Raw genomic sequence first — 25,043 nt, forward strand, 5'->3', positions numbered from 1 at the left:
CAAACATTCCAAGAATGACACGCTGCTGTATGAGTATCTTTTCGAAAGCACTTAGTAAACAGCTGTGAAAAAAAAAATATGAGAAGTTATGGAAAAGGGAAAAGTAAAGGCTAATGGAATATTTGTGTGCCGTAGACACAATACAGTGTCTGCTTCGAGGAAATCGCCACTGTTTGCAACGCAAAAGATGAAACTGCTACGTGACTATAGACTGCAAGAAAGACTAATTGGCAAACCAGAAGCAAAGATAACCGGTTGCCCTTAACTAGAAGAAGGGGGACCGAAGGACCCGATTTATTGTTAGCCACAACCACATAAAGCCAACAGATAATGAAGAAAAGGTATGCATATAAGAAATTAGTTGTACATTTTTGACGGGATTGTAAGAATTAGCAGCTAAAGGGAAATGGAGGGGGAAGAAACAACTTGTTGGCTGTGGGATCCGAACCCACAACCTCCGCATTACGTTGCACGTGCGACGGCGACTGCAGCTCCCAAGTTCACTTTGTGGGATATTTATGCACGTGCACAAGATAACCTAACCCAACAAGTGTTAAACAGTGCCACACTTCCGCCGCAATCCCGAAAACAAAAGCTTGCATTACCGATTTGGTTTCTGCATTGCTTCAAAAAACTGCGTCGTTGTCTTACCTCTGATAATTGGCGATACTTTGTTCGGCGGGCGGGGAACCGTGTAACCCGACTTTAACAGTCGATTGTTGCGAAACATTCGGTCAGTTTCGATATTCGCAAATACCGAGTAGTTCATTTTTAAATACGAATGAGATGTTACGCACCAACTGTCCGTGTACTAAACTTTTTAATATTCGCCCACCCTATAGCAAATACATTTGTAAAGTTAAAGCCCTCTATGACCTGCTGGTAAATTCAGTTTTCCTTCACCTGCACGGACGTTGGACCAACATGAAAGGTCTAGTTAAATTATTTACTTCACGTTAGCTTACATATAGAGCTTTACAATTCTAGCGAGAATTTTAGTGACCTTTCTTATTTGCCTGACTTCAGCGGGATGCTTCGAAAGAACTGTTGCAACACTACACTGTAATGGTTTATCATGTGCGATTGATAACCTGACCTCTCAGTGACAAAGATAACTTTCACTGAGGCAATTTACGGCCTTTTTTTATTGCAATCGGGTAATTCGCAAGGGAGGTGATGTTTTTATACAGTACGTGCCACCTAGGCCCGCTTGGAGCACGATCCTTGTAGTCGTGAACATGAATTTCGTTGTAACCTAAAAAAAAAAAATTAAATTATGGGGTTTTACGTGCCCAAAACCACTTTCTGATTATGAGGCACGTCGTAGTGGGGGACTCCGGAAGTGTCGACCACCTGGGGTTCTTTAACGTGCACGTAGGCCAAAGTGCACGGGTGTTTTCCCATTTCGCTCCCCATCGAAATGCGGCCGCCGTGGCCGGGATTCGATCCCGCGACCTCGTGCTCGGCACCCCAACACCATAGCCACTGAGCAACCACGGCGGGTGTCGGTGTAACCTCCCAATGAATGTTTTACAATAAATCAACGTCATTAACGCGTTAAATAAAATAACAAGTCATTGTTTATTTGGCCTGCGACCGCTTAAGCGGCGTCTACTCGAGCCCCCCCTTCCCCACCCTCTCTGAGCGCCGGCTTGCTCCTCTCTCCTCGACAGGAGGAGCCCTTCGTGTGACAGGCTTTGAGGGCAAAGCACGCCAAAAACTCAACGTGCATACGGCACGAGTCAAAGGGGAAAAATTAGGTACGGGTTTACGGGAGCGGTGCTTCCGTTGTTGGCGTGGCATCCGCGCCGACTGGGTAGAGACGGCGGAGGGACCCCGGCCGGCACGAATGCCGCAACGATCAGTTGCCAAGCCGCAACCCTTACGTATGTGTATGCCAGATGGACGTTTCTCTGGGCGATCCAATTGTCTTAAAGAAGTGGACAATAAAGAAAGGACAAATGTGCGACGAGTCGGTAATTTTTTTTTCGGCAGTTTCGGCCGGGGTCCAGCCTTTGTCACAAAAATTTCTGTCTGTGTGTTTGTTTGTATATATATATATATATAATGTGTGTGTTGATATATATAGAAAGAGATGGCTTGCCGCCCCCCCCCCCCACTCCAAAAATAGTTCGTAAGCCACTGTCTGACCAATAATGTGAAGCTGGCGTTCAGTTCAGTGTACGCAGTCCGGAACGCTTAAGCTATTGCTATAGCTATTTAAAAAATAGAAAGGTATAGTGTTGTGAATTGCAGAGAGCCGTACTGGGTAAACGAAGGAATCTGTGCCAACAATGTGCATTCTTTTTATCATACATCGATGAAACGTAACAGTACCCAACTCTGTTTTTGTCTGAGGCCTCGTTTCTTGCCTCGCTGTTTCGCGACACGAGGATGTTCTACTGCATAACCCGTGTTTCCTCGTGATGTGAACGATGTGTCTCTAAAATTATGTTTAATTTGTGCATGCTTCTGCACTGATACAACAACGCTGTAATGCCCGGCTGCGCTCAGGAGCATTAATGCTTAAGCAGGCTGGCTATTACAATGTTACAATGTTACTTGGTAATAAAAACATTATTATTATTATTATTATTATTATTATTATTATTATTATTATTATTATTATTATTATTATTAAAACAGTCTGCCACCGATGCAGTCCGAAAATTCTATTGAAGGTTTTAAGGGAACGTTCGTGGGTCACCTGACCGGAGCGCGGCTCCGCGCGAGTAATTGGTCGTGGGTTTTAATGTTTGACCTTTTGTAGCCTCGTTTGGTAGCTGGCAGGCAATGGGTGAATATGCGCAGATGGAACCGGAAGATGTTCTGTCGTCGACTTCCTCTCAGCAGCTCGGAAATCGGAGCGGGCGCTTCCACGATTCTCTCTCTTTATTCTTTATTTTTTTTAACGTAGCCCGTAAGACGCGGTTTATAGCGAGGAGACCTTTAACTCAATGTTCGCCAATCTTGGCACTTCGCCAATCTTTAATAAAAAAAAATGTCAGCCTAACGGGAAGCCATGAGACATAAACTGAGCCTCCGTATGCACCAGGTGTTTCTTTTTTTTATGCGGAGCACTTAAAGAAAGACCCCCGTCGTTTGTTTTTTCCCCTGATGGACTACGTGGCTGCATTGTTATGTAAAACACCGCTAAAAAAAAATACGGCGACAAAGAAAAGGCAGACCTGACATGCGGTGACTTCAGCGTTTATTCAGAGGCGCACGTGCGATATGTACTATTCTTATCCCAGCTTCTCACGCGTCGAACAGACAAAAAAAATAACAATACAATAAACTGTGCAAAACTGTCACTCTGAATCTTAAGTTGAATAGCGCGACCACCACACGTAAGTTACCAACCCGCCCAACTTGCCGCCCACTTGTCATTTTAATTTCTACCTGGCTAGGCAGACATGGTCAGCAAGCAAATTTTTTTCGACGATGATTTCGCTAACTTTAGGCCACGTGCTGTGACTTTTCTAGCACTACTTCCGAGAGATGCGACCTTACAATGTGTTACGAAATACACTGACGTTTTGGTGGACGGTTTCCCAGAAGCGTTCCTCTAGATAACAGTTTGGGACGATTGGTTCAATATTTCATTTTGTTTACTTAGTGATTGCTTAGTTTACTTGCTTAGTTATTATTTGTTCGTTTACTTAGTTATTATTTGATGCATATTGGCATGAAAAATGTGCCACACCTGATTGTAAGGATCCATCTTTCCCGCGTACACTTTGAAAACGTCATTTCATTTCAATTAGTTTACTTCGAGAATGCACGGCCTTCTTTCTCTTATGGGTTTTCCCAGCGTGAACTTAAAAGAGGGAAAATGCTTTAATGCAGAACGTGCGGATTTATTCATTTATTTTCTTGCCGTGCTTGGAGCACTGTCTGTATAGCTTCGCTAGAGACGTCTTGCCGTTTTCGAACTACTCACGTCACTTCCCTTTGTGGTTGCGCGTACGATTTTACGTTCGATCGCTGGACTGTTGCTGCATTTGATTCACAGCGGGGAAATCGCAGTAGTCTATGGCGTTGTCAGAGGGGCTAGTCGGCCGGTGGACTTGATTCTCATTACGAGGGCAAAAAAGAAAGAAAGAAAAGAAAATCAAGCTGGATAAGTAGATGAGACGCAGGCGCCATACAATGTAGCGAAAAAGTTTTGTCCGTTCCGTTCGGAACGCGGGTTTGCTATGCAAACTATTACACGGGCACCAGGTAGAATTATTTTTTTTTTAATGTCTGGAAGGTTGACTCTCATAGTAAAATAAGTTCCTTGAAAACCACAACTTCAGCTTCACCGATATTAAGTTTATTTCTTCTTTTTTTTTACCTTTTCAATCACGACACATGTGAGCGCGTTTTTTTGTGTTTTTTTTTCTGGCGGTCATCGAGCAGTCGTTGAACTTATGTCGGCCGCCTTCGTAGTATTTAGTAATACGGTCACCAGCGCAACTAGGTACGGAGCAATTTGTGAATGTTTCCTCGAGGCAGGCAAGTTACTTCGCTTAGCAGCAGTAGCTCATCATCGGCAGTAACGATTTCCAAGAGGTCATGTTGCAATGCTAAAGTCAACAGTTCGTATAAGAGCTTCGCACTGAGCTCGGATAAGGGCTCCTTCATGAAAGACTGTAGATTGGTTTGTGGTACCTGGATTTCTCACGAAAAGGTTCGCGTTTTTGTGTTCCGCCAGTATATCCCTATTCGTTACGTTTTCATCGTGTCTAACCTTGAGCGTCTGCGACTGGTGCGCGATTTGGAAATTTTTATAGATGCTTGCATAAATATCGTGAGTGTCCCCCTTCAAAATGCACATATCAAAAAACGTAATAGACCATAGTAAGTGTGTATTTTTTGTTTCACACAGTTATCTTGAATATCTTGTAGCGCAGTCACAGTCCAACTTGTAAGGGAGCACCCGAATCCCAGTCAAGGGAGGAGACGTACACTTCTTGTTTGGGCCTCGGCTATTTTTTTTTGTGCGTGCGCGTGTGCGTGCGTGCGTGCGTGCGTGCGCGTGTGTGTGTGTGTGTGTGTGTGTGTGTGTGTGTGTGTGTGTGTGTGTGTGTGTGTGTGTGTGTGTGTGTGTAAAAGAAAAACGGAATTTAGTGCGATTCGATTGAAACGGGCTGATCACCTCCGTCACCAAGCTTGTCGTTATCGCTTTTGTTCTGCGTTCGTTTCCGGTCCTTAAGATTCGTTATTTGTGTTTCTGAAATATGCCATTGCCCTAAAGGAAACCTTCGTTTCGTTCCGTCTGGTTTTCTTCCTTCCTTCTTTGTTTTTTTTATTTTCCACCACAAGCTTACCTTTGACCATTCTCCACTGCGAGGTTCGTTGACCTTCCCGCTCCTCTCTTCAAAAATTTACATCCCCGCGGAAGTTACATACGTTCTCATTCACCCGTGCATTGTTACAACGGCAGTCCACCCAAGACACGCCGAGCTGTTTACGTACAGTTTCGGCGCGCTAAACACCAGCGGTGGCCACGGGCAAACCTCCGATAACTCCACGTTCGCCGAGACCCAGATCTGTATAACAGCCGGATCTCGGGTGTGGCTCCCGGGGCGACCCCATCCGGTAAGCGAACCGGCAACCTCCGGCTTCTGGAAACGGGTGCGGGTGGCAGGTTGCGCGGCGGGGTCGCTTTTCGGTGACAGGAACGCGCTCGTGACGTCAGCGCAAAAGCTCTGACGGAGGCAGGAAGCGGCCACCGTTCGTGGAAGTGCGAAGCGTTCAGCCGCTGTTGGGATCGGCAGGGGTGGCGGACCCGGGAGTGGGGCAGCCGGCTTGACCTCGTGGTTGTCGTCGCGGTCTCTCCAGTATCCCTTCGGCGCAGGCGCGACTGGTCTCTCTCTCTTATCTGAACTCCAGGAGGGCAAACAGCGACGATAAATCGGTGTCGCCTTCGGCCTGACGGGAGTCCTCTCCCTCCAGTTTCTTTATTTCTTTCTTTCTATCTTTCTTACTTTCACTTGATTCTTATTTTGTCGAAAGGGAGTTTGATGCCCTGATGTAATGTGGCTCGGAAAGGGTTCGCAGAAGCGGTACGAAAGTAAAAGCGAAAACGAACGGAAGAAAGAAGATAAAGCGAGGGTATCAGACACGGGCCATGTGACGTTAGGCGGACGCAGCCCTCAGCAAACCTTTCAACCCTTTCCCTTGCTGCTGATCGAGATGAAGTGGCGTAGGTGATGAAGTACTCTCTCGCAGACCGCGTGTCCTCGGTGCAGAAACCGGCAGTGAGCTATATACTCGGTGTCGTCGGGGCGGGCAAATCTGCGGAGGCTCTGGGCCGCGGTTCAACGTACAAGGCCGTAGGACGGGGGCGCGTCGAAAGATGCGGCCGCGTCCAGGCTTGCGAAAAAAAAAAAAAAACGTGTTGTGGAACTGCGGACGGCAGGGACTACGCTGGCGACTCGGGAAAACAAGAGAGAGAGAGAGAAAGAAGTTTAATGACACGAAATGCCGAGAGGTCGGGAAAACAAAGCGGCTGCACAAAGCAGGTGCGACGGAACGAATGTTCCCCGTCTCCGTTTACTGCTTCGGAACCGCAAGAAAAGCTCTTTAAGCCGTGCTTGACCAACTTATTAGAAGTCAATTCCGCTTAGTACAAAAAGTGTTCCAAAGCTATTCCAGTCAGTCAAGAACTTTATTGAAGTCCTGAGGAGTTTCAAGACGTTGGAGATCCCACGCGGGGAACTCCTCCGGCCGAAACCGTAGGCGACGCCCAAGTCGGACGGGAACGTAGTGACGCTCCGCCAGTTCTTGGGCCCTCTGGACGGCCTTGAGTTGGTATTTGAGGTCCGGGCTTTTGAGATTTGAGGTCCGGGCTTTTGAGGGCTTCTTCCCGTTCGGGCTCACTGGAGAGAGGGCCCTTTGGTAACGCGGTACATTGCCATAGCATGTGCGAGAGTGAGCAGTAGAGTTCTGGGCAGTCTGGGCAATTTGCCGGGATTTCCGAGTTGTAGTGGCTTAGTAGGCCTCGCGACGGACACGAGTCCGTTTGTAGCATTCGAAACGGGGCCGCCTGCGCGCGTTCGAGTTTGGCGTGTGGGAGCGAGAATTCGGTTCTGCCTTTCCGATATAGTGGGAGGTGATTTCTCGGTAAGTGAGCTGCGGGTCATAAAGCTATTCCAAGGCTTGGGCGTAGAAATGGCGGAAGTTTGACGAGCGTTTTCGGCAAGGGGACGGGCTTTACCCCAGATGCGATCGCAGCCGCAGGCACATGATAATCGTTTGGATCGGCCAGTATGTTTTCTTTTTTGTCGTAACTAACGTTTTGTTGCGTATTTCCGGTATTTGATATTCCTGATTGCTCGTATCGGGGAGGAAAATGGCGGCGGCCCATCCTGATTGCGCGTATTTGGGAGGAAAATTGCGGCGGCTCTCGTCACCTCCCGACGCTACGCGACTGGACAATTGTAAACTTAAAACTGTGCGGTTTCACGTCTCCCATTATTGCACGGCGGATGACGAGGAACGCAGTAGCGCCGAGACTCTCGGTTGATTTTGACCACCTGGGATTTCCTTAATTAACCTCGTAATGCCCAGTCTATCGTGCGTGCTACGCCGAATTTTACATGTCGAGACGCTGGCTTACACAGCGCAAGCTTAACGCAAAGCCCACAGTCGTCTTATTGATATGATGGAGTGAAGTTTCATCTGTGCACAGTTGAGCAAACCGACTATTCATATAATTACTAGACTAGTTAAGTAGTATCTCATTTAAAATTTACTTGACCTTTTTTGGGGGGCGGGAGGGGGGGGTGCGCTTACCTTTCATGGCAAAAAAATGGAGCTGGACAAGCCGTTCTAAGTTTTGCTGATGCGCAACTGTCAAGCATTGCATGGTTAATGTGCGCTCAAAGCAAAGTGCGGGAGCGTTTTTTCTTCTCTTTCTTTTTGTTTGCGTTACGCCCGAGCATCGAACTTGCAACCTCGGGCTATGCTGCAGCGCGAGTCCAGTGAGCCACCGTGACGGCTTGAGTGCGGAAGATAATCAGAATTGCTGCGCTGGCGCTTGTCGGTTCAACGGTCTGCTCCCTGTATACATCCGAGGCGCCGTCGTGAAAGTGAGGTGGGGACGCTTGGAGATAACTCGGCGTCCAGCCTTCAGCTGTGCGTGAAAGGGTTCGAGGGCTGCGAGGAGATAAGGGATATCGCTCTCCACTGCAGAAACGAGCCCCGCGGAGCTGACCGTCGCGGTTACAGTCAGTGTGGTTGGTGTCCTTACCGTGAGGGGAACAAAAAAACTTGGAAAGTGCATTATAAGAATTTCCAGCGAAAAAGAGAAACGCTTGCAATGCAAGCAAGTGGACAGAAAGACGCTAGGCTATCAACTTGGCGGTCAGAAGGAAAGTGCGAAGAACGCAAAAAAAAAGAATAGATATCTTTGGAAAAGCGAGACCATACTGCGGCGCGTGCGTCCCATCGCAAAGCCTGACGTCTGAAGTCTCACGCCAGGCGTCGTTCAAAACACGCCGGTGCTTAAACGATAGGCTGACACTCGGGGAATACCTGCAAGTAATAATAATAATAATAATAATAATAATAATAATCGCAAAAAGAAAGATTGGGGTATCTCAAGGCGCCAGCGCAGTAGACACCGTGTCGAGATCGATTCAGTATAGACGTCTGCAGAACTGGCTCGATTCTAGTTGGGCGAGTGTTAGAAGTGCGGTGTGCGATATCACTTTACGACGTCATCTGTTCACTTTTCCTTCTCCGAGAGATTTGAGTTGGGCCAGGCCTTTCGTGCACACCACATCGTGTCATGGAGTGTTGTTAACTTTATTTCCTGCCACGAATTGTAAGTATTTCATGAGTCCGCCTAGAGCGAGACAGCGTGCGCGCTTCAGAGATGAATAAATTAATAAGTGAATGAATGAAACAATAAATCAAGCAGCTGGTCAGTGAGCCAATGGATGAATGAATGGATCACTTTTAGTGAATGTCAGTCAGTGGTCAGCTGGACTACAAGTGGGGACCATGCATCATTTCTGGACGCAGGAACAATTGCATGGCATTACATGGCAGCCGTATCGCGTATAATAATACTGAAACATGGTTACTCGTGACAGTGACTATGCGAAAAAGGTAACAAAAAAAAAGAGAATATTGATACGCGATCGCTACATTAAAGCTCCCGCAACTTGTACATCTTTTAAGCTACTCAACGGTGTCACTCACGGTACAATGAAACTAGATTCGAGACATCATTGCATCAATTACGCCATCTCCTTACACTCAACGCCGGACATCCAACGCCTGCGATACCAGCCAGTTAGAGCCACAAGTCTGAGAGCTACAGTTCGTGCTCGACCGCTCAGCTTGTTTCCTTGTCTAGATGGTAATGAATGTACCCGGTGTTTGAATTTGACAGCACATTTTCGGGCTTTGCATTTGCGGAAGCCTTAGCTCGGGGGCTCCTGTGTGAATGCGCGGGAAAGGAGAAATTGTTTTTCTCGGCAACCGCAGCGCCAAATTTTGTTTAGCCCGTGAATGTTTTATTGGGGAAAAAAATATTCAGTGTCGTTGTCTTTGGAAAACAAAGCTTTGAAGTTTTCAAATCTGTAACTCATCAATAAAACAAGCATATCACAATTCCGTCGATCGCATTTAACAGCACAAGTAAAGCGGACAAAATCGATGTATTATACGTGGCTCTGAAGTACACCGCGTATATTGTAGTAGAACATTTGCAAAACCCGCGTAAACACTGTAAGAAAATCACGTAAGACAAAAAAATATTACACAAGATTTGTCCGCTTTGGTCGTTCTAACGGAAGCAGGTTACAGAACGGCGATACCTTTTTTGGCGCAGAGTTGCGAATTCGTAAATCTCCTGCTTGTATTCTTTTTTTATTTTAGAACTTATCAATTTTTCGTACTTTCAGAAAAGAAAAAAAAGAATCAAAAAGAAAGGAACAGGCCCTAAGTCAGAATTTTTCTTCCGGCGGTCATCGGTAACCAGGGGTTATCTCAGAAAAGTGTTTCCGCGTTTCTTACACGCATTTGAATGGCGTTGCGTCCCAAAGTGGCAACGCGCATTCCATGGGCGCTTCCCACGAGGCAGCCCCCTTCCCCAGCGCCCGCCTGGACCGCACAGCGGGGCCCGATGCCGACTTTGACGGACTAACAAAGAGGCGACAACAACGACAACCGCCGCGCACTCCGTGGGAGCGGTGAAGACCGCGAATACCGGTCACGTGACCCTGGCAAGCTGACCGCCACGGAGGGCAACGAGTCGGCGTCGACGACTTCTGCGGAAACAGCGTGCAACCCTGTTTCCGGATTGCCTCGTCATTTGGCAACTTCGAATGGCCGGACACGAGAGGTGGAGACCACCAGCAAGGTGGTGCAACTCGTGGGTGGCATTTTGCGAACACTTCGGCCATTGCGATAGGCCGAGACAGAGTCGTCAAATTCCCTCGCCTAGTTATCTAGGAAAAAAGGACTCCCATACGGGCTGCAGAATCGAGCGTACTTTTCCCTCTATCAAATGACGAAGAAGACTCTTTTAAAAGCGGACACCCTTGGTGTGTAGCGTGTGTGTGCTCAGACGTGTAGCGAACTCAGGGGCCCTATAACGTAAAACTATTCCAATATGTTTTTTATTCCAATCTCCTGTCGTCAAATTTGCGTAACCGCTGACGCAAGCGTCGGGCGGTCACCCGCAGGGTTGCCTGAACAAACAAATCAAATGCTCCCCTCGTTCGTTGGAGGTCATTTTTGTTTGCTTGAAAAACGAATAGCATTGCCTGCACTAAGCGGCTTGTATTTTCTAATTGGCACACAAGAGGCGCGGAGCACGCTCAAGTGGAGAGGGATTCGATGTGGCCGAGCCACTGCACTGAATATCGATAACCGCATGAAGAGGGTGGTGCCGGCGTCTGCGATTGGTCCGCTTTCTCTTACTTAGCTTGCGGTGGCTCGTCGATAATCGCGGCGGCATGCAACGGAAGCTTAATAATGACGCTAAAACGGATCCTCAGCAAAGAAAAGTTGGCAGAACGAGGTCGTAAACGTGCCGAAAGTTATCGAAAATGTTACACGGCCACGCAAAAGGTTTTTGACCAATCGCGGTGGGCTGATTGCAGAATTGGAATAGAAAAGTTTGGAATAGTTTTGCGTTATAGCGCCCCAGAAGCTTAAAGCTCTCCGAAATGGAGCGTGCTCCTTTGTCCGGGGCCAGTTGTGCAAAATATGTAAACAAAACCAGTTTCCTTCAACATCTCGACCTCATCGCCTGACCAACAGACAACTCTGCTGTGTTATGTGCTCTCTCTCTCTCTCTCTCTCCCATCTTTCACCCCCCCATCCCGCTCCCATTTGTAGGGTAGCAAACCGGTTAGGCTAAGCTGGTTAACCTTCCTGCCTTCCTTCTCCACTTGTTCCTTCCTTCCTTCGATGTTAGAGACGGACGATGGCATGGGTCCGCTTAGCCAGCTTATTGCGAGGTGTAGCGCAGGCAAGCTATCGCGTTTTAGGCGCTCCGGCTGCCTAGGCCAGCGACCGTTGGGAGTGTCGGCCCCAGTCCAAACCACCAACTCCAGCACCGGATAACAACGACAGCTGGCATCGGAGTTAGGCCTGAGCTGAAACTTCGTCCTATATAACCGAAACAGTACCGACAAACCTCGGAGCACGATAAATGATTTGCTGTAATAGCTTTTCTACGAACAAGTTTTGATGTCGTTTCCAAGTATGTGTGCACGACGCCGAGCTCGTGTATGAACGTGCGCCAGGCGTTGCGTTAACACGCATGCAGCTCTGTATGAACTGGTCTATATAGGTACATCGGAGGGAACGCCCACATTGTCGGCAGGTGCTGATCCAGCGTAACGCAGTAGCAAAAACCAGGTGTAACGGTGGGGGAGGGGGGGTGGTATCCGCCCTAGCGTTCGCCGATCCCCAGCAGGTGGCGTCGAACAGTTTCCGCCGCTTCTGTGCCCGCATGGACGCGTCCCTGTTTCCGGCGGGTGTCAACGTTCTGGAACACGTGACCCTTGCGACCCCCCCTGGTGTAACTACTGCAAGCGACACACGAATACGGCCAGGCTTCCGTCGTGCGAGGTCAGATCGTTGCATTCCAGTCGTATTGCGCAGCCCCGCGTAGCATCGCTTCGCTATAACACGTCTAAACTCGTCTTTGCGAACTACGCGCTTCTTGAAAAAGAAAAGAACAAAAAAAAACAATTGTCGGACATCCAAGTCTGGAGGGAGAACAGGAAGTCTGATTTCAAGGTATTGATTTCTGACGGAACTCGAGGAAACTGTCAAAAAGAAAACGCAGTAGTTAAACGAGAAACAAAATTGCCGCTTCATTGCCCGTCCGTGCACACGCCGCATTTCCTGGTGAGACCAGTTCACCGCATAATGACATAAGGCATATAAAACGTATTTACCACATAAATTCGCCGGTAACAGGATAGAAGGCGCATAGCGGCTGCTTGACTGTCTGTATACCTGCGCATAAATCGAGGCAGAAAACGCGGCCACAGTTATTTTAAACATGACAGATCGTTGGCAGTACAAAAGAAAGCATACGAGATCAAGTATTTCGCAACTTGGAATGGTGGCAAAAACGAATGCATATGCCTCGTACAACAGAATTTACGGGCATTCACAAATGTCTTTTTTTTTCATTAATGTGTTCTTAGGTCCATGGCGAACGATAAAATCTATTTGTATTTGTTGGGCGTTGTGGGAAGGCACTCAGAGATTGTTTCGAGGCCGTAATTTGTACGCGGGTGCGCAAGTGCCGACTGTTCAGTCTATACCGGCTTACGGTGTGAAAATACGGTGTGAAATCGGTCTGAAAGCGAGATTAGCTACACCGTAAGAAGACGGTGTGAAAACGAGATTAGCTTACCTGTACGTTTCACGCCTATATATATAAACAGTGCATCTTATAAGAGTGCATGCTTACGAAAGGAGCAGGAATCGGTCTCCCTCTAGACGTAGGCAAAACCGGAGAAGTGTGCGAGGCGCCGGCTATAGCGAAGCCAGCGTGCATCGTCGATGTAGTAAGATGCACTTACGTTACGCTTACCTGCGGCAACTTGAAAATGAACGCTGATTTTCTTGTTCCTCATACTTTTTTGAGGAGCAGCACGATTGAGGAGCAACGAACGATATAGAATAGCCGGTCAGCCCTGTTCGGTCTAACGGCTGACAAATTCGAAAGGCTCGTTGTGTTTTGTGCTGGCATAGAGCTATATCATTTCTAGCTTACAGTTTATATACAGTTTACATACAGTTTATGTACAAGTATATACAGTAAAGTGCAGTTATATACGTGATCTTATAAACAGGCTAGGTCTATAGAGCAGCCTGCAGGGTTTTTCCGTAGGCGTTCTGTACACAATAGTCGACAAAGCGTAATTCGATAAGTGTATAAGCAGTCTATAGTAGTGCTATAGACATTTGTGTATATGCATTCTGTATACGATAGTTGGTGACAAGTCAATGTCACATGTCTGTGGAGAGGCCTATGTAAGGCCAACGGTCCTTACAGCGTCTGCAGACCCGACTATTGAATTTGTCAATGGACCGTCTATATACAATGGACAGTCTGTCTGCGTTTGTAAATAGAGATCGCTGGGAGAGGCATTTGTCCTGCAGTGTACATAAAAATCGGCTGCTGATAATAATGATACTATAGTTGCGAAACGGTGAGGTCATCAGTCATTGACAGTCTATATACTAGAATGCAAGGTTTTTAATACAGTGTCAATATATCTTATCGGCAAATGTCTGCGGACTTTGTGTAGGTTGTCTCGAGAAATTTTGGTGCAAACAGCAGCGAAAGAAACATCATGCATTCCTTGCCTGAGGCTTCCCTGCCTGCAGGCTTCCTCGTGTCGTGTTCGACAGAAAGCATTCCGACGAACGCTGTAACTCGCACCTTAACGAGTCCCAGACGGTCGCACATCTGCAGGTGTCGTAAAAAGAAAACGAACATTTAGAAAACGGAGCACAAAACAAAGCCAGAGACAGACGTGGGAGGAACTCATCGTCAAACGGACATAAACTATTAGCCTAACCATTATTAACTATTGTCTCGTGTCATCGCGGCGAGGCTGTGACAGACATCTTCTTGCACGATCCACGTGCTCCGCCTATTTTTTTCGGCACGAAGAAAAAAATGTGTTACGGCGTGGGAGGCGCCCACATAGTATGCGGGGAGCTTGTATTGCCATTTCGCCTATTGTTTGTGGTTGGTAGTCTTTGTATGGGCTTTCTCTATATACGGGAGAAATGAACGAGTTTATCATATTACGGCCATCCGAGGCTTAACAAATGCGAGCTGTGTCGATGCGATGCATTTGTTGTCATTGGCTTTAATTAACGCCGAGAAACTCCGATGACGATCAAGTCACGTGTTCGTCGACAAAAGGAACGTCTGCAGCATGCAAACCGACATACCCAGCTGGCTTGATGAACTAACTGTTAATAAGTCTTGTCGCGTTCGCAAACATATATAGACTGCTCGCTACCAGGGGTCGTTCTGCAGTATCCAATGAACGAAGTGTTTCAGCGAAAACATTGTAATTATAACGAACGTCACAACACTGAGCATATCTTTCCCCTTTTCTGGCAACACATCGTTCAAGGCCTATGCGATGGGGTGGCTTTATATCTACGATTCCCAAATGCCAATAAAGTTGCTTAAAAAGTTACTAGACGACGTTTAGTCCAGGGCGTCCTCCCCCTCACCCCCCCCCCCCAATAAGAGAAGATAAAGAAAAGTCGGTATCTCTGCCGTGCTGTATTTAATAATCACTTAAAGCATTGCCCTGAGACTTACGGTTTGTACCTGTGTGAAAGATTAGTGTGGTGGTTTCATTCCTTTGAGGGACCGTTTAGGGCTTGCCGATACAAACAGTGGATGCCTAGAATACTAGTACACTCTAGTGCAGATCTATTGCGTAGCGTGTCACGACAGGCTTGCAGCCAAGGTCGTAGCCAAGCAAATCCAGAGGTCCTACAACAGCTATTCGCTGTGTGACGTCGCGTCCGCGCGACTATTCATCGAGGCTGCTTCCGCAGTCAGCCTGCAGCTCAGTCAACCGTAGCGTCATCGTCATTACTTCATCATCATCATCATCATCATCATCATCATTTTTCTTGTCGACTAAAAAGACTGTTCAAAGGAACACCTGATTCAGTTCAGGACGATGTTCTGTCAGAGCTATATTTTCGTTATTTTAGCGGTGATAGGTTGATCATTAAACGGGAGGTGAAGGTCAAACAGCCTCTTTTTTTTTCTTTCTTTTTTTTTAACTTCGCCCTGAAACTTGAGCGCCGGTACGTCAGTATAGCGTCACCGATTTCAAAGTATTCTCTTTTTTTTGCGTACTTGGGTCGTTCGTCATTCGCGCATCGAAAGTTCTCGAGACTTGTCCAGTTGAGTCTCGGCCTGAGACAGACGAGCGCATTTGCATTTCACCTTTCTTATCGGCTCGGCGATTGGCTAATGAAAACTTTTTTTTTATGTCTCGATCAAATTGATATTTGAATAAGCAAGTCGCTGCCGGAGCCACAGATCCTTCTGAAGGGCATTTCTCGTGATTTCGAACACATCTTTTTTTTTCTTTTGCAGGGTGTGCTGTCCTTTTTTACTCTAGCAGTTCTTTGACGTCGCATGTCGTTGTCACGGCATAGAACCGACTTGCGCTCAGTCCGCACCGCCTTCCCCCACGCCTTCCGCACTCGTGCGGACGCGAGGGCTTCGCATGTTTGTACGCGGGTGCACAAATTTCGTTTTACACTGCCCCCGTGCGCACCCAGTGTAAACGGGAATTTGTGCGCGTCTGCGCGACATGAGCAGTTTTCCGCACGTGTGTGGAAGGCCGCGCGGCGAGTAGGCCCGTATCGGATTGCGTACGGCGACTCTTATTACGATTTCGGCAACGACTGTAACACAGCCTTTCGTCCGCCTTGCGAAAGCCCTTGGAAGCTCCGCTAATAAATGGCCCGGGCTCCTCGCCTTCCTTCGATGTATGCAAGGCTGTAGTTTGAAGGGGATCGAGTGCGAAAGAGAGAGAGTGAGAGAGAGAGGTAGAGAGAGAGAGAGGGGAGAGAGAGATGGGGGGTGGAGGCCTCTCGGAAGAACGGCGTTCGACGACGTGAAACGGCGTAACCGATCAGTCCATCGGCGCGCGACGAAATGCACGGGCGACTCGAAAAGGCGTAAACACGCGGGTGGCGTGCAAGCGTTCCACAGTCGTGACTGTACTACGCGACGGAACCCCGCTGTTCGGTGGAGCGCGCGAGAACGCACGCGTTCGTCGTCGGCGCCGCTGTTCCGTGAAGCGCCAGACGGCGTTGACGCTTGTGCGCAGCTAGCAGACGACACACACAGCCCCGAGGGACGTCTGTCCGCCGTGCCCAATTTCGCGTGTTGTTTTCGTCTAACGGACCTCCCATTGTCTCCTCACTCCTAAACAAAAAGAGTTATCACCGAGCTCTTATTCTGATTCATTTGCAGAACAGTGGCGCCTTCTTTATTATTGGTATTTAAAGAAAAAGCAGTGGCGAGGGTGTGGGGGTTAAGGGGGGGGAGGGGGGGAGTGGCACACGGCTGTTCGATTTCGACAGCGCCTATAATACTGTCCAGCGCTCCGCGCCTGCTACGCGAACTTCTGACGCGCGTGAAAAAAAAAAAAAAAACTTGTGCGTAAGCGGTTTGCGTACTCTGTTTTGGCGACGTTCGCTGTCGACGACGCTGACGTCATGTGCCCAGCTGAATTTTACGGAACCCCCCCAGTCGCGTCAAGCCGTCGTCGATGACGCCTCGCTTAAATTCATAGCATCGGACAGGACGAGGAGGTTTTAAGATGTGGAGAATTTCACTTTGAAACCTCCTCGGGACAGGTTAGCCACATGGAAAGGAGGCTGACGCGCCGCGACCTCACAACTGGTTTAATTTGGTAACGGCGCGCGACTAATTGCGGAGAGGTAACGGGATAGCCCTGTGCCGTGGCCCTGTGGCGCGTTGTGCCGCCGAGTACTAGGTCACGGGCTCGAATCTCGGCCGCGGTGGCGCCGCATTGCAATGGGGACGGAATGCTTGAAAAAAGGTTGGTGTACACTTCGTTGGGTGCGTGTTAAAAAAAGCCCTAGACGGTGAAAATTAATCCGCAGTCCCCTAATACGGCGTGACATTGATATTTATAATGAGAGCGCTGTTTTGGGGGACAAAACCCCAGAATTCATTCATTCATTCATTCATTCATTCATTCATTCATTCATTCATTGATACTGTCAGCCCTCATCGGGCTATTACAGGAATGGAGAATAAAAACAACAAAGAGATACATAGAATGCGACCGAGCAACAAGCTTTGGCTCACAAAGCTTGTCTAAAAATCGATAAGTGTGAACTACAGCATACAAGGAAAAGTAATAAAGTAATAATAAATTCATTTTTTTTTACGACTGTATAGCTTTAATCTGTGTCTCTTTCTCTCCTTTCTTTCTTTTTTTCGCGTGTGTGTATTCTTGTACGGTTCCTTTTTGTGTCGTTCTACATTGAACTGTGGGGTACGACGTGAGGGGCATGCCGTCATGGAAACAAATCGGTTGCGACTTAGCGCTTCACCGATATCGTCTGTTTCTTTTTTGTTGTTGTTGTTTTGTTTTTTATTGTCGCCAGCTTGTCCCTCGCTGCGTCCACCATCGGCGCCCTCTTCCAGCGCGGACGTCTTCGTCGACCTCGCAATTTCGCGACGGGCGACAACTCGACGGGAAGACCTCGGGCGCGGCGTCCGCGATTGATGGAAAGGTTGATTCCCTCGCCCTCGAGTAAACAAGCCGCTGCTACGCAAGCAATAGACGCACACGCGAGCGTGCAATTCCGAAAAAAAAAAGAAAGAGAGAAAAAAAAAGGCGCACACGCAGGTGATCGAGAGAGCATGTGCTTGCGCCCGAGTTTTCTTTCCGTGTGCGCACGTCATCGCGACCTGCGGCGCTTGCTTACGTCACGCAGTGATTCACCGCGCGCGCCTGCGTCGTGCGCGTAAATCTCGGCGCGCTTTCGCCTTACGCAGATGCGCCCGCCAGCTTCCACGCACTGGCGGTGAATCGCGACAACAGCGTCGTCGCTGTAGACGCGTGCTGGCGCTTGCGCGCACATACTGCTGAGCTCGGGCGACGCTCCGTGTTCGCTGTTGTACCACAGCGTGCGTCTTTGTTCTAACGCACTTCGGTCACGTGCGGTACACGAAATGAACGTATAAAAAATGGCTGTGGCTTAGCTAAGGTTAAGCCCAGGATGCGAAGCACACTAGCCTTTATTTTAGTTGTTATGCGTTGCATATTGCAATCACTCAGTTCAGCCCTTGGGCGCGGCCGGGCAGCCGCCATTTAACCACGTGACGTGACGTCGCGACAGCCGGAGGAAAAGCTGGGCCCCAACTCGCGCGGCCGCAGCCACCACCTGACTCCCGCTCCTCCCGCTAGGGGCGCTGCGCCGGCGCGTGACGTAACGGTCACGCGCCGGCGAGCGCCTCCGCTTTTGCAGCTGTTATGACGTCAGATGGTAGCTACGCGGGAGCGCGCGGCGCAGCAAGGAAGAGCGTGGTTGTGCGGCTAGTATGCTTCGCATAAAAACACAAATTAAATTACGGGATTTTACGTGCCAAAACCACTCTCTGATTATGAGGCACGCCGCAGTGGAGGGCTCCGGAAATTTCGACCACCTGGGGTTCTTTAACGTGCACCTAAATCTAAGCACACGGGTAAGTTTTCGCCCCCATCAAAATGCGGCCGCCGTGGCCGGGATTCGATCCCGCGACCTCGTGCTCAGCAGCCCGACACCATAGCCACTGAGCAACCACGGTGGGTAAGGTTCCACGAAGTAGTGGGCATTGCGATCGAGTCCCCGTAATGAGGAGTTGGGTTCTCTTCGAAGAGATAAAACTTTATTGTGTCCTTGATGGGGTTAAGGGGTGGCGGGGGTCGGGAGACTAACCCCCAATCCCCCCCCCCTTCCTCAGACGGCGGCCAGTCCTTGCTTTCTGGCGGCGTCTTCGGCCATCCGGACGGCCCAGAGCTGCTCCTCTGGGTCCAAGCTGAGCAGCAATGTCTCCCACTGCTCGACCGTACTAATGATGCGTGTGTTAGTGCGGGAGGTGTTGGTGGGTGAGGCTTTGGGGCATTGCCAGATAATATGATCGAGGTGGGCGCGGGCCTTGCACGCTTTGCAGAGTGGTGAGTATACATCGGGGTACAGCCGTTATTCCCATTCAGTGTCCGTCGTCGAGCGCGCTATCGCCGTCCACGTATCCGCTCGGCGTATCCGTGGTCGGCACCACCTCACGCGCACCCGGTTTGGCTTTACTTCCTTCCGCACGCGGCTCCAGCTTCCGGCCGTTCTCCGCCCCGGAAGTATGGCGGCGCGGAAGTGGTGGGAAGCCGGTGTGAGTCAGCCTCGATCGCGCGCGTTGTTTATTTGTCGCGCGATGGCGTGTTCGTGCGAGCACTGGACGGGAGGAAACAGTTTCTCGTGCGGATAGCATTTGTACGGAAAGCACGACGCATCCGGAATTGAGAGCGTCAAACGCCTCACATTCATTACAGGTGTGTACTTCAGAGGCAGTGTGAAACAGCGTTTTGGGAAACTTTCTTTTGTTTTCATCTGTTCTTTTCTTTTTCTAGAAGAGAGGGACGACAACATGCATGTTGCTGTATTATAATAGTATTACATGTAAGAATAGTAATTCTTTTTTTTTTTCACCAGGAAAGGCGACTGTCGTCGAGGCGCAAACTTATAAAGTCGCTGCGTAAAACACTCCGTGTTTAGCGAAATGCCGCTAAATGACGAGGATGATATATCGAATTTTTTTCTCTCAGCTGCACACTGTCGGTCGGCGTTTAAATGCCGCGGAGCCGCCTGGTAGATGGAAATCGACGCACCTTCCCTCCTCGATGGGTTTCGATTGTGTAGGCCTAGCGGCCTCGAAACAAACGGCTGGTCTCGATCAAAATTGGCAGTTTCACCCGAAGGTGTGGCATTGAAAGGGATTTCGGGGTTAAGGGATATCGAGGTTATAAAGGAAGGTTTTAAAGCCATCTTCGAGTGGACCGACGTAAGCAATAGAATTCTACTATCCGCCACAGGCAATCTTTAAGAATTCTTCGAAACTGTTCGCTGAAGCACCCGATATATTCGATGTTCATTTGTTAGTGAAATGGATGGTTAGCTTACATAGTTATTTCGAAGGCGACATATGTGGCACGTTTGAATAATATCGCTTCTAAGCTGATGATTGGGATTGCAGTCGAAGATTTTAGCGTGGATAGGATAGGATCGGAATAAACATTATTTGTCCTGTGGTTATTGATGTTGGTGCCCGGGGCTAGGCGGCCAGGGGTCCATATCGCCCGAGGAAAATCTTTCGAGATCCTCGGCAACAGCCCTGGCCCGCTGGACGGCCCACTCCGAGAAAAGAATATCTTCTAATGCCGAGAGTCGTCCACCGTCTTGTTGTTTCTCCTCTTTGTGATCGTCGTCACCGGTGTATAGTCACGTTACAGCGCCAGCTCACCCATCTGTCCTTACTTTCGCGCCGAGATTTCGCCGACTTGTTCTCCTTTTTCCTTTCTTTTTGCATTGGGCGGACTGTGGAAAATTCGACGGAGTGTCTACAAGCGTACTCGTTACCCTGGTACAGCGCCGAGGCCAGAAGCCGCTCGAAACGGGCCCCGTGAGCATGATGCCTGACGGCATCGTGAATCGTATCGATGTTCGCCACCATCGGCTGTCGCGTAAGGCAGGCGTTTCCGGCGTCGACGCCAGGGCAGCCGGCAAGCTTTACGCAGTAATCTATCGCAGTGACGAGATGAGCAAGCTTGAATATATTTGCACCGTGTGCGTAACGGCGTTGCCTGCGCCGCTTTGATGTGTTCGCCACTCCCGTGTGCATGTTGTGTTCTGGCCGGTATTCCCTGATGCTCGCAACGGATAGGAGGCGTCTAAAGTCCGTATGACAACCGTCGCACGCTCGCACGCACGCCATGAGACGCCCCACATGACAGGGTCTTTAAAGGCTGCTTTTGTTGCGATAGCAATTAGGTATAGACACTCCAAGCGTATTTCTGCCGTCGGCGTTAGGTTCAGTATCGAGCGCAAGGGCGATAAGATGGTCGCCGCGCGCCGTATGCGCGAGTGAAAGCTTGCCACGGTGAGCCGGCGATCGCGCCTCAACCTCGCGCACGAAAGGAAGGAAAGCAGGGAGGATGCGCGCAGTCTTCCGTCGCGCGCAAGGCTTCGGGGAGAGGTTCGGGGAAGGGGGGGGGGGGCGTTCAACTCCGGGCAGCCCGGGTGGCCGCGCCCGCCCGCCCGGGCCGTTGTCATGCACCGGCGTCCAGCGTCGGACGTTGTTTCGGCAAAAAAAGAATTTCGAACCACACATACCCAGGCCCACCATGGGGCGCAAGGAAGTTACTGAACTAATAATTTTTCTAGCTGAAATTCGAAGAAAAATCGTAAAGTACGCCTTACACGCAACCTACAGACATGACAACGTCGGATTGTAATTTGAATATGCGAGAGAACGTAATTCTGTTACGCGAGAACTCACACAAACCCATTTTCCAGCGTTTGTACCAATTCTTGCACCGGCCACGGCGCCCGCCATTTGCGCGCGCCGGCGCGCGAACATCTTGGAGGCCACGGAGTGGCGCGCCCGATTCCTTGCAACACCTCCAGTTGGCGCTCGCCTCCACCGCATCGCGGCCCACGCAATGAGCCGCGCTTCTACCAGAAAGCCCGCCTCCTTGCATAGCGTTCGCCGCCAGCGTTTCCCGGCAAACATTACGGTTACATACTCTGCAGTTGCAAGGAAGTCTGAGAATCTGTCAGGGATCTTTGAATGCTGTCGCGCTCCACTGTTAAAGGCGAAGCTTAAGCGTCCTCCATTTCTTTTAAGCCATCTGCGACGGGCACAAAATATGCCGTTCGCTGTGTTTTCCCGGCTTATAGTTTGCGTTTATGCGAGACACCGCACGAAGGCCGATTCGCTCGCTGCGGCTGCCGCGCTTCCGCACTTCAGCGTTCTGACAGCGAGTTTCCGCGCTCATCGGGCGAGATGTTCTCACGTGTGCTTGTGCGTGCGTAACTCCACGCTTGTTAATTTAGTTAGTGTGCCTGTCCTTACAAGTTTATTGAACCGATAAAGCTACTGTCCATACTTTGCAGAGCTGTCCAATAATTTGCTATCGCATTCGATGCTTCGCCTTTCCGGCGAAACTGCGACATTTTCCCCATCGTACCCAGCTTAACTCATACACCGTGACAGCAAAAATGCACATCATATCGCTGCACTGCAGACCTCGGCGATCTCGCCGACTCTGAACTAACAGCACTTAGCGTGGCCTCTGAGATCGCGGCGGCACATCTCAGAGGCCACGAACTTGCTATCCTGAGTAGGACAGAATGAGACGGACATCGGAGGTGGGTATGGTGTCGGGTTTAACTGGCTGCACATCGTCGATCGTGGCGGACTAAAGCCTGTTTCGCATGCAAGCGATTGAGCGAATGGAGCGAACAGCGGCGCGGCGCTGCGAAGCTTTTCGCGAGGTTTCGTTTCACATGCATTGCCGCCGCGCGTTTTCCGCTTCTGGGAATAGCATTGTGTCTGGCAAAAAACACGGGACTTTCAGCCAGTTTCGGTAGTTCGCGACTACCAACATAAGCATTGCTTTGTCCCTGGCTCTCAAATTTTTATTTTATAAATACATATCCTGCGCTTAGCAATTCGTTGAAAAGCTCTCTTGGCATGTTGCCCGTACCACGTGTAACAAGTATGTAAACATCGTTCAATGCGCACGCTTTCCCGCACTAGTGGTCCCCTGATCACGTGTCGAGGCGGGCCGTTCGGAAGCGGTGCTGCCGCTCTGCCGCTGCGACGAAATTCCAATTTGCCCGAACCTCGCCGCTCCCGCCGCTAGTGCCGCCGCCGCCGCTCGAAACAGATTTCTGCGGCGCGGCGGCAGGATTCGCGAGCGTTTTCGCTTGCATGTGAAACAGGCTTAAGAAGGCAGCCGGAGGTTCGCACGCGCGTGCTCGTGATGGCTCTGATAGATAGATAGAGAGAGAGAGGGATAGATTCCTGCCACGTGGTGTATAGAAAACGGGCGTCCGGATGTTGCAGATCGGTTACACGGCTGTGCGTGCAATCATGGTCGAAACAATTTGCGTGTTGCTGTGGCAACCGCAGCGGCAGGGAATATATCGGAGGCTGAACGGCAGGAATGCCTTCGTGTAAGTAAGGTGTAATTTATTGATAGGAAGGCAGGAAGGAAGGAACTCGCCGCTAATCTCAGTGCAAATGGCTAGCGCAAGCTGCTAAAACCTATTAAATGGCGGTCAGCAAAGGGGGGGGGGCGCTGCTGGAGATTAGCTGGGCAAGTGGAGAGGGCAGCTGAATGAGCGGAGCAGGAGATGAGCAAAAGGCTATCGGCATATACAAAGGATTCGTGGCTGGGTCAAATCGTTCGCCGTAGTTTTACGTTTTGGGGCGCGGACCCGCATGCCATTATTGGGAATTCGATCAAGATTGAATATGGAAAGTGGGGGTAAACGTGGCCCGTCGTAGAATACGTGACGATAAGTGACGTGACGTGACTTTGGGGCCCCGACGACTTCGGGGCCTCAAAGTTCAAGGAGAGAACGGGTTTTTGGTGTGGAGACGTGAATAAGCTTGGCCACGCGGTAATCCAGCCCGTGCATGAATGGGGCGCAGGTGATAAATGATGAAAATCGTCTCACCGCCTGCTACACAGCTGCGAGTCGGCCAAGTCGGTGCGGATTTATGTTGAGACAAACGCGATGCAGGAACATGGACATAGGTGTCCGTTTCCTGTATGGTGTCCTGATTTCTGTCGCGCCTGTCTCAAACTGTCTGATGCCTGCATTTGTCAAAAAGGAACAAAAGAAGGAGAAAAACAACGTTTGTCGCCCTTTCATGAATTCGACAGTACCATGTCGAATTTTGTAGCGCATAGGGCTAATACATGCCCCTCCGTCTGAAACAAGCCGGAACCGAACCTCTTTCGTACGATTCGCGAGCACGCAGGCGACAGCCGTCTCACTTTTGTTATCTCTCTCAGTGCGATACGCTTCTCCTGTCGCTTCAGTGCGATTCGCCCTCCTAGCGCGTCACAGCCGTTCACATGGACGCGAGATGCGGAAGATGCGCGGGGCGACGTACTGCTTGTCGCGTTAATGTGAACGACGCGCTAGCTTGTACACTTGCATTCTACACTTCCTTTTGCATATGTATGTGTGCAAAGTTTGGTTGTAGTTCTCGGTAATCTCATGGCGTTTTTCACTGGTCGATCTGGAGCAGCCGCCTGAATCCTCGAGCGAGCGCTCGGCTTTCACCAATCCGAGTCTGCCAGTGGAGTGCACGAACGCTCCGCGGGAGATCACACAGGAAGTCTGCGTGCACGTGACACAAACCGGTTCCGCAAACTATGCCCAACACAATGTTGTGCGTACCGACCGGGTACCGATTTCGCTTGAAGACGGAAGTGACGCCTTGTGACGCGTTCTATTTCCGCCCGAATCCGCGTCTCGTCGGCGGAGCAAGTGAGAGCGATCCGGCGCGGAGCGAGTTGATCCGAAACGACCAATGGAACGCGCGAACCCGCTCCAGATCGACCAGTGAAATTCGAATTCGTTGCCGCGGAGCAAGAAATCCTGCTCCGAATCGACCAGTGAAAAACGCCATCAGTCATGTGGATTTTGGGAAACCACTCGGCAATGTTCGCGGAAGTCGTTAAATGATTTTTTTTTTAATAAGAAAGCGCAACAAAATGTCATTTCTTTAGCTCCTTCGCGCTCTGTGCTATACGTGGAACAATGTAGGCTATTTTATAACACTCTCTCAGTCATGATACGAAAGGTCCAAAGTCGCACAGCAGAGCATACTTTTTCTACTTTCAGGAAGCACAGAAAAAATAGAATCTATAGATAAGATTTTGGTAAACCAGAAAGGTATTCCAAAAGAGAGATTAAGCTCA

At 49.6% G+C, this 25,043-nt stretch overlaps 1 protein-coding gene across 1 annotated transcript in view; it reads left to right on the forward strand.

Moving 5' to 3' along the window:
• Positions 1 to 25,043, forward strand: part of LOC135898878 (dual specificity protein phosphatase 8-like) — a 134,765-nt gene that overhangs the window by 9,770 nt on the left and 99,952 nt on the right. The window lies entirely within an intron of this gene.

This window comes from Dermacentor albipictus, chromosome 10 (genome assembly GCF_038994185.2).
Source record: "Dermacentor albipictus isolate Rhodes 1998 colony chromosome 10, USDA_Dalb.pri_finalv2, whole genome shotgun sequence".
NCBI lineage: Eukaryota > Metazoa > Arthropoda > Arachnida > Ixodida > Ixodidae > Dermacentor > Dermacentor albipictus.